Raw genomic sequence first — 14,941 nt, 5'->3', positions numbered from 1 at the left:
TATATGAAAGCTATCTAAAGGAAATATAACATCCTGTAACTACTTATATAAAATACCAGGTTTTAATTTTTTTACGATAGACGCGCGTTTCGCCAACATAATACTCATCAGGTGCGCTCGAACCAAAACATTTTGAAGTCTAAATTAACAAGAATTTGAAGAGCGTTGCAAACCAAAAATTACAAATGGTCGCGCCAAATACGGCCAAGAAGTAAATCCCGCAAAAGGATACTAACATGAAAAAAAACCGTTTGTTATACGGTATGGGTTTGGCTCATTGTTGAAGGCCGTTCGTTGATCTCTTATGCTTACATCTACGTCATTTGGTCTCTGTTGGATAGTTGTCTCATTGGCAATCATTCCATATCTTCTAATTTTATATTTACTAGAAGATGCCCGCGAAATCACGGTACAATTGGGCAAGTGTTGAAACAAAGAGTGTCAAGGGTGCCTGTGTTTACACATCGAAAGGGAGAGGGGTCCGGACGTCGGGTGCCTGTGTTTACACAGAAAAAAGGGGGATCACTTCGACACGTTCAACGCCCATTTCATTTTTGGACAGTTCTGCACCAGAGGAAAAAGGGTGGATGTCGTTTGATTTAGCAAAATGATGCACTTACTATACAATACAGGATCCATATAGGCCTAACAGTCCTATTTTCTATCCTTTCTTCTTACTTTCACTGGGATTTCGCGGGCAGTCCGTCGACTGAACATGCGCGAAAGCGTATAAGACACGGATTGATAACTGTCTCCAAATTTGGATATTTTCTCAAAAATTGGCCTTTTATGTGAAAAAATATTGTTTCAAAGACAAATTTAGGAAGTACAAAACACTACATTTATACGTCATATCACAAATATTTCCGACTTTGTATGGTATCAATGAAATTGGTCTCTTCCTTTAGTAGTATAGATTTTTCAAATATACTTCCCAAATTTCGTCGTCCATATATAATGTTAAAGTATTTCTTTAACCTATCACCCCATGGAAGCACTGCTTGACCAAATTCTTCATCAGAGTGTTCAGTTTCAATTTTTTCTGCTGTCGAATGAACATGATTGCTGATACAATGATTAACCATTGGAATAAAGCAGAAAAGAGTTATCTTTAACTGGACACCGACCGTGCGAGGACTTTATAGCCAGTCAAGGTCGTTAATAACTCCCATCATCATCTTCAATGGGGAGCTTTATAAAGAAGTTTTGGATATATTCCATTCACGTAAATATGGAATAGTAAGAGTATCCTTTCATATGGTTAGGTTTTGACCCTGGCAATTTGAAATTTTATGATCCGTTGCCAATAGTTCTGGCCAATGTTTTTGTCAATTATTTTACAGATGAAATCTTAATACAGCAATGATATATGTTCAAGTCGACTTACATATTAACGGCCTTAAGGCATGGAGCTTTTTTTTGCTGACTGGCTCTTTCACTTTTCCCTTCGTACAAAAAAAATGATGTTTTGTACATAATTGAATAACACACTGAAAATACTATACAATAAGAAATTCCAAAGACAAAAGACAAACAACAGTCCGCATACAAAAACTAAGCAACACGAACCCTATCGAAAACCTGGGATATTTTCAGACTGAAACCAAAACTTATTACCTTCCAGGTAGCAAGTTTCAATGTTTTCGAGCTTCGATCTCACCCCATATGGAATTTACTGACCACATATATATTGTATTAGGTCATTAGCACACTATATAACTAATAATACTAATTTCGATATTGATGTAAATGTACCAAGGGTGTATTCTAACTTTCAAACGATCTCATTAAATCTCGTTCTATGTACTACATATTCACTTTGATCCCCGTTTGTATACTAATTTGGTAACTTTTAACTTGTCTCGTTTGGTTATTCTATCCTATCATTTCGCTTAGTTGCAATAGTTCGGTATTTCCTACCTGTTTTATATTTTACACAACTTATATATATATTCCTCTTCTTGTTACAAAGTATGTATCAGTGTAACACTTTTAATTGATGATTTTTTAGTTTCAGAAATATATATGTATATACTGCTGTCTGTTTTACGACCAGTATATTCATGATTGATTGCTTTGTGGATTGTTTGCTTTCTATACAGTGGTATATTTATAACGATATCAAATAAACCCGTGAGGTGGTTCCACAAGGAAGAAGGCTCGGTAAAGATAACTATTTATTGTAAAAGGGTGGAAGTAAACTAATTTTATTACTTCAACAAACAATGTATGCACCCCTGTAGTTGTTTCTAAGGTTCTAAAGCGTACAAGCAGCATGATATGTCACCGTTATGAAGCATTTGATTAAATCGCGCCATTCCAACAGGACATGGCTCCCATCCTAAGTGTGAGTTTACTCTCGTATTCGTGTGTCCCAAGCTAATTCCGGAATGAAATAAACCAAACCTTTTTAATGCTCTTCTACTTCGTACTATATTAGGCCTTGTTACTTTTTTTATTATCCTGTACTTGATCGACACGTCTATCCAACTTCTTATCTTGATAGTGCCTAAGGTAACAGTCAACATGCCCTTCAATATATTGAACAACAATTGATTGAATAACGAAATGTGCAAAGAGAGATAACTTAAACATGTTGCATTAGATAAAATAGAAATATACAGCTTTTAAAAATTCATCTCTGTTATAAATGTATTTAAAAAAAAAGCAATAACTGATAATAGTTATTTCAAATATTTCTACATGATTTTTATCAAATGAAGAAATATTGGCACTTTAATTTATAAAAACAATTTATCCGAAGGTAGTAAACCCAATTTTTTTTAACACTTGTACATGATTTTTCAAACATAAGTAAAAGATGTTACTCTTAAACGATGCGAACAAATTTTAAGGATCATTTTCCTTATATTCATCATATTCTATGAAAACTAACCCATCCTGATGTGCACAAAAGTACATATATAAGTTCCATAAAAATAAAAACATAACTTCATTCTAATTCAACACAATCAAAATGTTAAGTATCTTTTCTTTCACATTTTATGAAACATAACTGATCAAGATGTACTAAAATGTCTAATTATACTTACTGGTGGAAGATTTTCACTTAAATGAAGACATATGGTAACTCTTAAACACTCGAAAAGAAATAAATATAAAAATAGAAAGATGTGCTATGATTGCCAATGAGACAACTCTCCACTAGAGACTAAATGATATCGAAGTTAACACCTATACATTTAGGTCACCATACAGCCTTCTTTAAATAGCATAATACATACCGCATAGTCAGCTAGTGATAAATGTAAAACAATTTACACGATAAAACTAACGGACTGATGTATGTAGAAAACAAAGAACGAAAAACAAATATGATATACAGCAACAAACGACAACCACTGAAATACAGGCTCTTGAAGAGTTGGGACAGACACATACAGAGTGTTGCGAGGTTGAACTAATTAGTTAGCACCAAACCCTCCCCCGTACCTGGGATAGTGGTGTAACAGTACAACATAGAACAATCTATAAAAATCAGTTGAAAAGGGCTTAACTCATTAGATCGATACAAAGCAGCTAAACATCACACAAAAACACAGACCAGGCGTGTCATGGTATTTATACATCCCACAACACAAAAGACAATAAGTACAGATCTAAGAGTATTCGCAGCTATTAACAGCTATTTAGAAGCCAATAACTCCTAATTAAACAAATAATGCATCTAATACTAAAATATCAGTACACATCCAACATCCAATGGATTTATGGTTAAGACGTCATTAACAGTCAGAAAAAAACATGACCTTGTGCAATGCCAAGATACTGGAATCGACCGATTGTAGAGCCATGAATGTGCATATGTATATAAAAACAATATTTAGTTTTAGTTATACCAATAAAAACAATATTCAACCTTATAGAATAAGTTTATTTAAACGATCGACAAGTTTACCCAGATCGTATCTAAATTTCCGTCTCGGTAAACAACACCTCCGTAACAATTACGATGTGCTATCCCGTTTTAAATAAGTTTTCTACAAGTACAGTCAAACTTCCAATCAAAATCTTTGTATCTTAGGAAGAATTAAGTAAAGGTTTTTAAGTAATTTGTGATACAGAAATTCCTGACGGTTCATTTAAATCCAAAACGTCACAACAGACACGGGCATAGCGACCGAGTTGTGATATATAAACACCTTAAGATGGTATCATAGAACCATCAACGTCCAAAAAAAAAAGAAAGGAAAATTAATAATAGGGAACGAAAAATCGTCCCTTTTGTCGTAAACTTTTGTGTAGAGTTCCCCGTGCAAAACTAAAATATCAAGAGTTAGGAAAGAATAGTTATTACCGTTTATTTTTGATTTATTTAAAGTAAGTTCTTTTGAATAAATTTCGGCAGTATATTTAGAAAATTCTTGAGTATTTAACGAAAACATGTTTTCAAGATAACAGTAAGTGTTGTTAAATTTATCAATTAAATGCAATTAAGACGGGTCTTTACTGAGTTTGGTCATAAACTGTGATTCATAACTGTACAAGTCTGCTATTAAAGGGGCGCAATTGGTGCCCATAGGAATATCTACAACCTGTCGATAAACTTAATTGCTGAAACGTACATGAATGTTATCAAGGAGAAAATTAACAGCCTTAATCAATTTATCCAGTAAGTTTATCTAGTATATTTACCTTTCTCATTAGAGAAGAAGGCTTTAAATGAGTTGCAGTTTATACATTTGCACTCAGATTTCCCAAACGACCATTTGATTAAAAAAGAAAACTTTTGTTTGATTAGATTGTTTAAGTATTGTTCAATTTCCAATGAACACATCGTATGAACAACAGTCCATTTCGTACGAAATTTATCACCCCCAGTTTTGGTGGGGTTCGTGTTGCTCAGTCTTAGGTTTCTATGTTGTGTTTTGTGTACTGTTGTTTGTCTGTTGATCTTTCTTCTTTTATAGCCATGGCGTTGTCAGTTTATTTTTAACTTATGAGTTTGAATGTCTCTTTGGAATCTTTCGCCTCTCTTTTATAGCAGTATTTTAGTGTATATGAACAGTCGAAGGAATCTAGCAATGTTGATTCTTTTGCTAACGCTTGAGTATACTTGCAATCTTAACAGTTATCTACCAGGATAATTAAGCTTTCCTGCAATGACTTTCTTGCTACTTAGTAGGAATTTGATGGTTTAACATGGAATTTAATTATCCTAGTATGAAAGCCAAACTTTAAATCTGAGTGTATCAGTAAAATTTTACTAAGAAACTTCTGGAAAAAGGAAAACCAATCTTAGAAATTTTTTCGAAGTGATATTTATTGTTGGCAGGAGTGTTGTAGAAAAAATGAACGTATATGTTTTCAGCAACCAGGAATATCAAACTTCATCAAAATTTGCATTTCACGAAGTGAGCATTAGTTACCATATTTAATTGTATTTCTTTGTTTCATTTCTATTTTATGGTTTTTAATCCTAGTACACTTGTTCATAATAAGGCGAACTGTTCAACATATATGCAACAATAATGTTTTTTATCAAGGTGTGATAATTCACTAAACATGGAACAGATAACGTACATCTAGGTAATTGTGTCCTCTTGTTTTCTGTTACTTAGTAAGGCGAACTGTTCAACATATATGCCAAAATAATGTTTTTTTTATCCAGGTGTGATAATTCCCTTAACATGGAACAGATAACGTACATCTAGGTAATTGTGTCCTCTTGTTTTCTGTTACTTAGTAAAAACATATGACAATTAAATTGTACGCACAGCGTTTAAATCAAATAATGATATCATTGAATGAAACCATGTTGCCTAATTGTTTGTAAGGTACATAGTTCATGTTAATTTGATATGACAACATGGTGTTTATATAACATATGCATGTATACTTAAACTGTCCAATTTTAAAATTGTATGAGCTTTAACTGAAACGATTTACCTAATTTTATATGTGTATTTACAGTTTAAGTCACAAACATATAAGTACATGTAAATAACAAAAGGTGAGATGTAAAAATACAACATTCCTTGTCAGACAATGGAACCTTAAACCAGATATGTTAGCAGACATGCTGTCGTCTCAATACAAACGACTTACTCAATGACTTACATGTCTGGTCAGACAAACCAATTTTCTCCATCTAAAAGTCTAAATTTATCTGATGACACAGGGCTTGTATAGCCCCAAGTCTGACCTTCAGACTTGAATAAATCTGTAAAATGCACACAAGTCTCTGATAATAGAAAGTTGTCTCATTCGCACTCATAACATATTTCCTCAATTGTATATATGCACAAGAATTCCAAAAAACTGCAGTGACAGATATAATTTGTTCTTAATATATATTTACAGGCACAATGACAGATTAATTTTTTTTTACATTTTTTTGAATTATATTTCATTAACAGCAGATCATCTAGAAAATATGACAATCCTTGACAACTTAAAACTCATAACTGTACATTCCGAACAATAAATAACCCACAAATCATTTTTTTTGAAAATAGGGGGCTTATACCATGTATTATGTCGTTTTCATGTGTGTGTGTGTGTGTGTGTGAAATTAATAAACATAATCTTCTTCCAGTCTTGTCTGGATATAAATAAATGTAACTTTTGCCTGTATACTTAATAATGAAAAACATACACCTTTCTCTGATAGATTTTAGGAGTACCAATGAGCAAGACTTGCAAATTTAAAGAAATAATGAACATGATGAAAGATTTACTATCATGTATTTTTATCATATATTTGCTATCAATATTTTTGATGAAAGTAGCAATAAAATTGAGAATGGAAATGGGGAATGTGTCAAAGATACAACAACCCGACCAAAGAGCAGAAAACATCCGAAGGCCACCAATGGGTCGTCAACACAGCGATAGCAATACATGTTTCACTCAATGAAAATTATCTGGACAATAACGTAATAAAAAACAAACAAGTGAAACTGTTCTTTTGGTTTTATTTTGGGGAGTTGATATTACAAAAAAAAATACACATCATTGTTCATGTTGTTCAAGTTTTTGTAACACCTTTTTTAATCATTCATTTTTTTTAATTTTATTTTAATTGAACTTTTTCAAGTTTTGTGTACCTCTTATCATTTAAAAAAACAAAACAAAACAGCTGTGTGTTTAAATTTGCAGCAAATCTTTAGCATTTTTAAGGTTTTCCTTATTCGAACCACCATCAAAAATATATATGATGCATTTACAAGATTTGAATAATGACTGTATCTATCCCTATATTTCAAATAACACGGGAGTTCCATAATATAAACAGACATACGGTCAGACGCTTTACAATATTTTAAATGATTCTGAATTGACCTTGCTAAACGTAAAATGCTTAGGTTTAGGAGAATTGATAATAATCATTTTTTTCAACTGTTGAATGGATATCAAATAAAAACTTTGAAAAGCTTTATTCAAACTTTGATCGGATTTCAATGTTTAAAAGCCAAGCAGTGTTACATGCCTGTAGTCATCAGTTATACCACTAACAATTTTTGAGAAACAAATTGGCCTTGATGTTCCTTTGACACTATTTACAACATTTAGGTTCATATTTTAGTGTTGATTTCTAGTACTTTATGCACCTTTCAAAGTCTGATCATTTTTTCTTGGTTGGCCTTTTGGGCGCTCTATTTTAAAAAGTAAGACATCAGCATGACTTTTTTCCAACTGACGCTGTTTGTCCTTGTTGTAAACACTTCCAGCAGCTATGAAAACCACTATATTGAATGGATGTTCACAGAAGACATCGTGCAGGTAAATCTACAATCCCTGCTATCAGATATCCTTTGCAATGCCACTTAAAAATGAATGTATATAGAATAGGGAAAACATTTTAGCCTATCATCTGGCTACCTACGGACCCCTCAAATTGTTTCAAGGAAGGGTTCTTTACGAGGCATTTGATTTAACGTCCCCATTCTAACCGGACATGGCTGCGTATTTATACATCCCACACAACCAAAACGGACACCCCCATATTGGCAAGAATTTTACTGCCGGTCGGATGAAAACCAAAAGTAACCATATTTCCAACCTGAGTGTTCAGCATAAATTATTGTTTCAATGTGTACAGTTATGAAAGTGAACAGTGCGAATCTGAAATGAAAATAAGTTGTACAATTATGACATTTCAAAGACAAGAAGGTGTCATTTTAAAATTAGATTTTACTAGATACATGTTATTTTAAACTTAATTGAGTTTTAAATGATATGAAAAGTCCTGTCTTCTGATGTTAGGTTGTGCACTCAATTGTTTGTTTTTAATGAAATCTATATTTGAATTTTTTATGACACCTTTAGATTATTTTTTACAACTGTTACATTAAACCGTATATTTATTAATATCATCATAAGAATATGCATGTAACTGTATTACACATATTAATACATGCAGACAAGTTTAAATGCCCTACATTGGACACCAGAAACAGGAACAGTGCAACCCAATTTGGTGAATTGTATATTTCGTGATAACATATACAAACATTTGCCCAGAAACCCCTGTTACACTGATCCGCACTGTATCCAAAAAAAAGACATATATACACGAAACCTCGAAAATTAGAAGCACGAGTAACAATGAATCCACTTTATTCTTGTAATAATCATGTAGGTGTAGACATATACTCGGATATCCTTTAAAGACATTCAAATTAAATAGATACAAAAAGATGTGGTATGAGTGCCAATGAGACAACTCCCCATCCAAGTCACAAGTAAAAGTAAACCATTATAGGTCAAAGTACGGCCTTCAACACGGAGCCTTGGCTCACACCGAACAGCAAGCTAAAAAGGGCCACAAAAATGACTAGTGTAAAACCATTTAAACAGGAAAACCAACTGTCTAATCTAAATAAAAAATGAGAAGACCATTTACGAAAGAAATGCTTTAATAAAGTCAGATAAGAACGATTCACAAAATAGAAATCCCTTAGATTAGATTTAGTACCTACTGATAGGTAAGCAAGACAATGGGCATGAAGTTGTACCTTCACGCTGTCAAATTAAATAGTTGTTTGATGAAGTTTGAAGTAAATCAGTGGATTACTGATACAGCTTATCATATTGGTCCATCAATTAGGTTGAGCAAATTTTAACAAAAGCCACTGCTGCTGTCAACTTTAAGGAACTGTCAAAAACAAGATAAGTTAAAAGAGAAAATATAAAATAAACTTGAAAATCTCAAAATTAGTTGTAGTTTAATGGTTGAGTACTGAATATCATTCATGTTTTATATAACAGCTTCATCACAGTTAATTGGATTAAACTATTTATACTTTAAAAATGAAAGTTTTCATAATAATTCAGATACTAAATAAAGTTGTGAGTTGGTAAAGACGTTAAATTATTTATTCAAATGCGTATTGGTATCAGCACTATATTTTCTAGATATGACTGATTAATTTTTGTTAAGTCCAGTGGCAAATATTTCTTGAATGTTCAGGACGAAAACAAATTAACAATATAGGTAGGTCCTGTATTGGGGGTAGACTAATGAAAGTCGGTGATTTGGGAAATGCCCCTGGAAAAGTAGGGTATAAAGTATAGGGACAGACATTTATCTTGCAACGGACCGAAAAAAATTGTAGCAAGCATTCTAACGTACAGACAGCGATGCACTCATTCTGCACGAGCAATTTTTTTATCAGCCAGGCGTGGTTGCAAATCTACAAAGGACGCCCACACTTCGGCAAGAGTTTTACTGCTGGTCGGAAGAAGACAAAGGAAGGACCATATCTCTGTGCCCTGGTAAACCCTGGTTGTATATAACTGTTGAGAGTCCTTGCAGAGAAAATTAGCGCTCTACCGTTAGAAGAATTCTTGACAGTGAGGTAATTCACAAAGAGTCGCTATCCGAAAAAGTACTGTTTTCCCTTCCGAAATAAAAAGTGGCAAACAATATCAGTTGTTTGCAAACTATAAAAACTGCATACAGCAATGCATTTCCAATTTCATTTAAAGTAAAAGTTCTTAAAGAAAGCTTTCTGGAAACATTTAAGGGTTTTTCATTTGAAAACAATAAATCATAGTAACGCCCGTAGATATAGTTTTGGAGAATTAAAGAGATTTTTTAAATGTAACATGATTTAGGCTTATGTACGAAATAAAACCGGAATATGCCCGATCAAACCTCTATTCATATGTGGAAATATAGATTTACCGGCTGTAGACAGTCGGAAAAATGTGATTAAATTTGAAATACAATTCAAGCATATACCAAAGATACTATACATCAAAGGTCAACAAGTATCTGTAAAATATGAGGGTCAAATACAATACAGAAAGGTATAGGTGTGGTGGATATGGACATATATCCTCTAAATGTCTGATTAATGGTATCTGAAAAGTTGGTTGTAGAGTCTCAAACCTATCTGTAACAACATAACCGCTACAAAAAGAAACAGACATATACTAAAATTTGTCCTACACCCTTGCGTATAAGTGGAGTGTGTTAAGAGTTTAATGGACCGACATACCTCACGGCTGACAATCCACATCATGATAGAGTAAAAATTATACTATCATTTTAGCCCTGTCGTGGAGTTTTCCCACGGTGCAATATTTTTTCTCAATCTTACTGTCTGTCAAAGTATATCTAATTTCTTACATACATCAACCGTAGCCGATTTTGACAAAAACATAGTTGAACAACCAAAACTTAAGAAGGTTTAATATATCAAAGTTTGATAGAACATACAAATTAACTTTTACAAGCCTTTTATAATACTCACCATATAGCAGTTTTACTATTCAATATTCATCTGATTAAGTCATGTTACGCTCCCTTTTCCTATTTTCCCCTGACTTATGAATTGCTGGATGTGTTTTTCACAATGCAATTTCTTAAATATTGTAAATCAGAATATTTTGTATCAATGTTTGTGTCTAGATGTTTGAATAAGTACCGATGTTAAGGTTTAATAACTTTTGAGGTGTTTTAATTCTTGTTGAGTTTTCGAATAGACTAATTTTTAACCACATTGGAACACATCCGAATAAATCCGGAAAATTATGGGCAGTGCTAATTCCATTAAATAAGAACAAGTAAAGTAGCTTATGTCATGTAGGTCGTGTTATAAAGCCTTTACATGTACGAAAAGAATGAATTTTGATACATTTGAATTAGGGAAAAACCAATGCGTGTGATGATGAATCAATTTTCGTTAAAACACGCTCCATGGCATTACCATTAGACTGGTCCAAATGTTTATTCTGCAGACAAAAGTCATACAACGAGATAAGCCATTAAGGCATGTCGAGTCATTTGAGCGTGCCGATTATGTTTTTAAATGACGCAAATTACCAGGCAGACTATCCAGTGGCAAGTTTACTCTCCATAGATTACTCAGCATGCATTGTTAACTACTAGCTGAAATGAAAATAATAACTTGTTGCGGATGCTTCAAATCAGTCGGAGCATGATGTTGCATTCCAAAAACTAACAGAAAGTCTAAATGATGATATGTTTGTGAAAAAAGCACTTTCGTTGTCGTATAGTTTGCTAGATATATATTATCCCTTTCTTCCAGATCCTTCATGATGCGGAAAAAAATGTGGAAAGCAGTTTTCGATCGTTCTAAATTTCAATTTATAACTATCTATTTCCGTAAAAATTAGTATTCCAACAACTTTACAATTTATTCCTACCTCTCTGATAAATATTTGTGACTGGTTAGTAGATGACAATTATTTTCATATGGATAATGACTGCAATGCACTCTCATGTGATACTGTACGGAAATGTATACCTTTAGCCGAGTTTGTGATATGCCTGCATTAAAAACCAGTACGACCCTGATCAGAGATGGTATGGGTATTGTACAGTCTTTATTGTTGCGCTTGTCCCAAGTCAGGAACCTCTGGTCTTTGTTAGTCTTTATATTTTTTAATTTTGTTTCATTTATATGTTTCGGAGTTTAGTGTGACGTTCATTTTCTCATACCAGTATACAGTTTTGTTTAGGTACCAGTTAAAACCCGCCTCAGGGTGCGGGATTTTTTGGCTGTGTTGAAGACCCATTGGTGGCCTTGAGCCGTTTCTGCTCTTTGGTGGAGTTGTCTTTTTGACACATTCCCCGTTTCCATTTATTTATTTATGTAAAAAGGTACAACCGTTTTGGAGATTTGGCCAAGGACACCTTCAAAAACCCTAATAGCTTTTATTGAAAACTTCGGGTGTGTCGTGAATGTGTTTGAACGATATGATGTGGAACATTCTACAAAATCAGCAGAAAGAATAAGGAGTAAAATTGAGAATGGAAACGGGGAATGCGTCAAAGAGACAACAATGTCTATTTCAAACGGTGTTAGATCTAAGGTTCGTCAAGTCATTGAATGCAGATCAATTAGAGATTGTAAGACATTTCTTTGTGCACCTGAAAATAAACAGGGGTTGATAAGATTGGTAGGTGACTATGCACTCCCGCACTACAATGATTTTGATTTGCAAGACCATGACGAAATATTCCTAGCGGGATCTATTCAAAATCTATAGACTGTGAAGCAATTTTGTGCCGAAACTGTAAGTGACTGAAAATGCAGATATAAAAATTATTCTGCCGTCTCTGTTTGCTAATGAACAGATGGTAAACAGTTATTCTAGGGGTCGCCTTATATAATCATCATCAGACACTTATGTCTTTTCCTCAGATGTCAAACATGATGAATTGTGGTTTCAGACTGGTAGTGTTTCTTCAACCAAAGACGCAAGACGGTTTTTACCTGTTCACAACATATGCTACTTTTTTTTAGTTATTGGACCACTGAAGTCTGGCACACTGCCAGCTGCTCACGCTCTTACAGGATGCGACACGTCTTCTTCAATAGGAATTGGCAAAAAGACAATTACAAGGCGTCTAAACAAAACCAATGCATGTATCAAAGTTTGTCAATCTAGCTGGTTCTAATATTGACACATCTGTTGCAGTGACAATTCAATTCATCGCGGATCAATATGACCCCAGAAGCAATGCGCAATCAGTGCATGGTGATCTGAATAAACTTAAGAGTGAAGTCGGCGCTTTCTAAGGGGGCTTACCTAGTGATACTAACTCCTTCACATGATGCATCATTCAGACAGCACATTTTTCGAGTTTCACTCTAAGTGTACGTCTGGATGAATGCTTATATCACCAAACCACCACCTAGGTCAACTTTTGAATATGGAAATTTGGATTAGCTTCAAAGTTTCAGTATACTAGAATTTTGAATCCAACACCTCTGACTTTTTACAGGACCTTGTTTGTACATTTAAAGGCAAAACTATTTGAAGCAAATCTTGCGTATACTAAGAACAGAATTTGTCGTTTCCAGCATTTGTTGTTGTCAGGGAAGTGGTGATTGCAGAAACCAGCTTATTCATAAGATTGTTTTAGAAGATTGCTACGATAAGGATGATGATTGAACTATTAATCTCATTGCCCAATATTTTTTAAAGTTTTCTGCTGTTACTGGCATCCGACTGGATGTGGTTGGGGAGCTCCTTTGTAGCGTAATATCTTTGTGAATCGTATTTGTTTGTAATTCACATATATATCGGGCTTTCAAATCGGTTTTAATAAAGTCTGCTATGAATGCCATTGTTTGTCTTGTTTTATGAAAAAGGGGGACACAAGTTCCCAATATGCTGTTGCTCTTGTACTGATTGACCTATAAACAAAGAAAAAAAATATCATATACTATCGTTTATATGCTGACATTTATGCATCAAGACTATTTTTTTTATAGTTCCAAAATTCTTTTGTGCTTAAATAATCAGTAATGAATTTGATCATTTTTTCATTCAATGATGGACCGGGTGTTGACTTTACAGTACTTATTTCTCCTTTGTTCTTTATGGCATTTTAACAAAATTTTCCAAAAAAATATTTTTATATGTTGTCATATATTATTGCATAGCTAAATATTAAATATGAATATTTTTGTCGAATATTTCAGCAGATAAAGATATCTTTTTTCATTTTCTTACATGTTGGAAGCGGGGTATACATCACTTATCTCTGGCAATTAGGTATAAATATGACTAGCTGAATTCGTGGAGCATTCCCAGAGTATGATTCCATAGCAAATTTTTCTCAGTTATTATGAGGGATTACCGAAAATTTGTCCTAAATGACCACAAATTTTAAAATCCTCCCTTTTGACATTTAACCCAAGTTTTCAAAAACCTGCACCACTATAGAACTCTACGACATGCCTTAATCAAAGGGTATCATATTAGTCTTCAAAATAAGACCAAAATTAATATTGAGGTATTTCGGTACATCGATTTTTTTTAATTAACCTTACTTGTCACCGTACTATTTAGGTCAAAAGGACAAAACAGGAAATAAACCTCCAAAACGTATGACCCAGATACGGTCGCATAGCCCGTCCCGGCGGAAAGAGAAAACAATGAAGCCTCTTGTGGTGCCAGTGTGGCCTTTTCAGAGATGATCTGCTGATGACTCAACTTCACCGATGGAGGACACACTTAGTAATTGTATCATAACTAGAGATGATGTTTCATATTTGGTGGGTTCAGTTATCAACCAGGCTGATAATGGAAATGACGATAATGAGACAGTATGAAAAGGTAAACAATGACAACAGCATGTCAATTTACGGCGTATTGTTACCACTGCATCAATCCAGCACCTCAAAGGACACAAAATCTAAATGAGACATTTACAAAAATGTAATCTAAAGTTGACGGACAGAAAAAAATAATAAAAAAATGCTATTGGATGACTCCTTATAAGAGTTATTTCCTTTGACGATTTTTGACTAAATTACGAGTTTTGCTTTTTATCTCGAAAGCAATGATAGATTGATCAGCTACACCAGATCTACACAATGCTGTAATGACCGAAACAATTGAATGACATCTTACAGTTGTTTTTGTCCTTATATGACAGAAACCATTTAATGATCCCTTATATTATTATTGCCCTTACACACCAACTGTTTGC

This window comes from Mytilus californianus, unplaced genomic scaffold, assembly GCF_021869535.1.
Source record: "Mytilus californianus isolate M0D057914Y unplaced genomic scaffold, xbMytCali1.0.p SCAF_45, whole genome shotgun sequence".
In the NCBI taxonomy this organism is placed as follows: Eukaryota; Metazoa; Mollusca; class Bivalvia; order Mytilida; family Mytilidae; genus Mytilus; species Mytilus californianus.
Note: the sequence above shows the minus strand (reverse complement) of the source record.